Below are 4,223 nucleotides of genomic sequence, written 5' to 3' on the forward strand. Positions count from 1 at the left end.
TAAAGGCGTGCGCCACCACCGCCCGGCAGTATTCTTTTTTAATGGCCTGAAAATGTCATACAAGAGTATAATGCATATTGAGCAAATCCACTATCTTCTTTCTGCTCCAATTGATCCCCCTACTCCATACATAAAATGTTTATTCTTAAAAGTACTTATAGATGAGTTGAAGAGTCAACTTAACACTAAGGCAGGAATGAGCCAGGGAGGTCAGTATTATATATGCTTTTATGGTGGCTTTATATTGAGGATATAGTATCTATGTAATTATTAAATATGTATATTATAATGAAAAGCTGTAAGGGCCAGGAAGAGTCTAGCAAACTTTCATAAAGAACCTGAGATTTAAACTAGGTCTTGCCATATATAGACAGAATCAAAACATCTGACTTCTATTTGGTGCCAGCTCATGTGTTAGATCCTTTTCTAGGGACTTTGTACACTAACCTAATTTCAATCCCGCAGAAACTCTATAAGACAGTAAGGATATCTTGATTTTGACTGGAAACTGAGGTACACGGATGTTAAAGATAGTCAACAAAGCATAGGCACTATACTTTAAACCATGTAGTTGGAGCCCAGAGCTTGTCTCTTCCTTTAGTAATATATTGAACTTGGGGTTGAAAGATCATCTAAGAATAGGCTGAAGACTGGGTAGAGCCCTAGCACAATTACAGCACAGATGTCCCTAGATTTTCATGAGTGCATGCTGGGGAAGAGGGGAAAATACATTTGAATGATACATTGGAAGACAGGGTTCAGAAAAAGGAATTCAGATCCTAGTCCATAGACACATAGGGTGATTTTTTTCAAATATGAAAATGTGATTATGTCTCTGTTTTGCTTAAGCACATTCAGGGGCTCCACATTGCTGTCTGAACAAATTGTAAACGCCTTCATGTAGAATATAAGGCCCTAATTGGTCTGACCCATTGCAGGTCTCATCTCTGTGGATGTTCCATGTCTCTTTTTGTCTTGTAACAAACACTCTGGCTATATAATAGGAATTTAAAGTCTCTATTATAACCTTTGTCAGGCCTCCATGCTATTTCCACTGTCTCCTGAACAATCCCAGAGCCACTCTCTAAAATGTCCTCTACAGAGCTTCTCCTAGACTCCCTCATTCTGCCTGAATAGTTTCCCTGAGACAGCCTCACTACACCTCATATTTGATCTTTTGTGATACCATTTCCTAAATATATATTTTGATTATTTCTTTATATGCTTCTTTTCATACCTGGCATACCAACTCCTAAGGCAGTTGCCTTATTTTTATGTTTTTATATCTTGATCAGGGTCTAATCCCAGCAGGAGACTGATAATGATAGAGACATTAAAGAATTCAATACCAAAAGAATGTTTGAAGCCTAACTTGGTGCCTTGCCTGGGCCCATCCTCAGTTTCTTCTGCCTTTGATAGTCTTGTCCTTGCCTCATCATGTGAGAGTTTTTGCTCTCTTCCAGCTCCTAACCCTGGCCTCTCCCATCTTTCAGATTAGTGATCTGGTCCAATTTCTTTGCCAAAAGATTGTCACTAAACCATCTGCCCACTTAGACCCAGCCCTGCATGGCCACCTGGCCATCAGCTTCTCTGTCATCCTTGGCTCTGGGTAAGAGCTTTATGTTTGTGTCTTCAAGATTCACAGGCTTAAATGAGTGGGTTGATATGGGATTTGTACCTCTCTGCTCCCAAATGACTCTTCCTTGACCTTCTCCTCCTCCTTTCAAGTTTGTCTGAGGAATTCCTTACACAGAAAAGTTACAATATACTTTTGGCTCTAATAGAAGCCAAGAGACACTTTAGGATAATGACTAAAAACCCGTCATAGACTTTTAGGCCACTTCCACTCTTCTGGCTATTACAGAGATACTGCATGGAAAGTCCAGTGTTCAATGTTTATATATACATGGGACAGAGCTTCACTAGCTTCCTCTTTACTGATGTCTAGGAGAGATATGAGATCCAGTCCTATATAGAATATATTGCATTAGTGCATTGGCTTTTGCTCTTTTGCATCTGCAATGCTATAACCTTTGTGTATCTTAGAATAATTGAAAAAGCAGAAACTCTGATAATAGTCTCTGTTCTGGGCTCTCACAAGCTTTCAGTTGAGAAAATGTGTGAGGATATATATGTATATATATATATATATATATATATATATATCATTTTTCTTGGGTATATGTATTTTATTTCTCATTTTACATATATATATATATATATATATATATATATATATATATATATCCTTTTGTGTATGTGTCTCTCTGTGTGTAAGTAGAATTATTGGGTAATACTTCACGAATCTTCAAACTTGTTGGATAAAGTCAAGTGCCATTAGGAGGATGTAAAATTCCTGTTTCTACACAAGCTTGTCCCATTGCTGATTTTGTCAGCTTTTAAACTTTAGCCTGGCAGCTGGAAAGGAGACATTATCTCACTTTTGCCTCCCCATGACTACTAATTACGGGGATATCATTCACGCTGTGGCCGGCCAGCTCCCTTACTGTTCTCAGGGTTGCTCTTCTCCCTTGCCTACTGTCCATTAGCATGTCAGACTTGCCACACTTCCTTGTGAGCTGAAATCTATATCTCTTCTAGACAGTCATTTTTCTTGGGTATATGTATTTTATTTCTCATTTTACTTATGTCTTGGGTGTACTAAAATTTTAATAAATGGGTCTGGGAAGAAAGCAATTGCCATGTACGCATGTGAAGCAGACTTCAGATGCATGCAGTCCCAGTGCCCACATAAAAACCAGGCAGGAGCAGAAGGACCTGGGATTCCAGTGCTCGGGAGGGGAGGGAGGAACTCCTGGGGGCACGCTGGCCAGACGGACTTGCTAACATGAGATCTCTGGCTTCACTAAGAAACTCTGATTCAGTAAAATAGTAGTAAGCAATCTGGCCTCCACACATCATGTGTACATATGTGCACATGTTTTATACACATGTCCCCACACATGACCATGCACACACATCACACATATATGCTCATGTGAAAAAGTTTTAATGGTAGAAGTAATCTTCTCTTTCAGCTTGCATCGTTCATTCTATTTAATAAATCCTTGCCCCAAGGTTACAGAAATATTCTCTTACACTTTCTGTTTAAAGTTTAAATTTTACTTTTCACATTTACATAAATTTAATTTATTTGAAATTCATTTGAAGGTGAGGAATAAAGCTGAGATCCAACTTTTCTTTTCATATACAGATAACAAGCTGTTCCAGCACCATTAACAATTCTATCTCAAAATGACTAAAATGCCACTTAATCATATAATACTCTCCTCTATGCCTATCTTTCTCAAAACTAAAGCATATTATAATCATGACATTATATATTATATATTATCCCATATTATATAAAACATTAATTATTTAGATATATGTTATATAATAAAACATACAAATTATGATATATAACAATATAGTAATTAGTTAATTGATATAAAATAATATATTAATATATAACATATTAAAACATATTATTAAAAGTAGGCAATTTTATAAATCACAAGTCAAAAACTCACTAGTTGTTAAATATTAATGGTTCTTTTAAGGTACAGCATGTCACCTTCTAGAAAATTATAACGGTTATCAATCATAATTTCTCCCATCAACATTTCTGAGATGTTGAAAACCATATCTACGTATTTAATTTGCACCCTCATCTCTCCACAGAGGAACACCAGTTTTATTGAAAAATTCTATAAGGGAAATGACCTGCTAGAATTCTGTAGATGTCATTCGAATGATAGTCATCTCAGATAAAATGTGGAAGCAATCTAGTGAAGAAGAGGACGCTTCCTTAATTCCTTACGCAGCGTTCCCTCTGTGTAGCTGACTGATGCCTTCTGCTCCCAAAGCTAAGACCCCTCGGAGAAATGACCTCGCTGACATCAAACACACACACTATACAACTGTGGTACCACACACTGGCATCAGACTCGGAAAGTAACAGCTGAATTATTTAAAAGTGCATTACAGCACTTGGCAAAGTAGCACTGGCTTGTAATCCCAGAGCTTGGGAGTCAAAGGCTAGAGGATGACTATTGTGAGGCCAGTCTGGGCTGCACAGTGAATTCTAAGCTAGCCTTGACTACATAGTGAGACTTGTATCAAAAATCAAGCAACATTTTTTTTCTCTCTGGTGAGTTTCTGAGACTGGAGCGGCCAGCCCGGAGGCGCCTTAGGCCAGAGACCCGGGCGGGATCCGCCAT

At 37.9% G+C, this 4,223-nt stretch overlaps 1 protein-coding gene and 1 long non-coding RNA gene across 3 annotated transcripts in view; one reads left to right on the forward strand and one right to left on the reverse strand.

Moving 5' to 3' along the window:
* Reln (reelin) overlaps positions 1-4,223 on the reverse strand; it is a 457,134-nt gene that overhangs the window by 178,949 nt on the left and 273,962 nt on the right. The gene's annotated exons all lie outside the window — the stretch shown is intronic.
* Positions 1-4,223, forward strand: part of LOC116097522 — a 34,304-nt gene that overhangs the window by 8,030 nt on the left and 22,051 nt on the right. The gene's annotated exons all lie outside the window — the stretch shown is intronic.

The sequence above is a fragment of the Mastomys coucha genome, unplaced genomic scaffold, assembly GCF_008632895.1.
Source record: "Mastomys coucha isolate ucsf_1 unplaced genomic scaffold, UCSF_Mcou_1 pScaffold19, whole genome shotgun sequence".
NCBI lineage: Eukaryota > Metazoa > Chordata > Mammalia > Rodentia > Muridae > Mastomys > Mastomys coucha.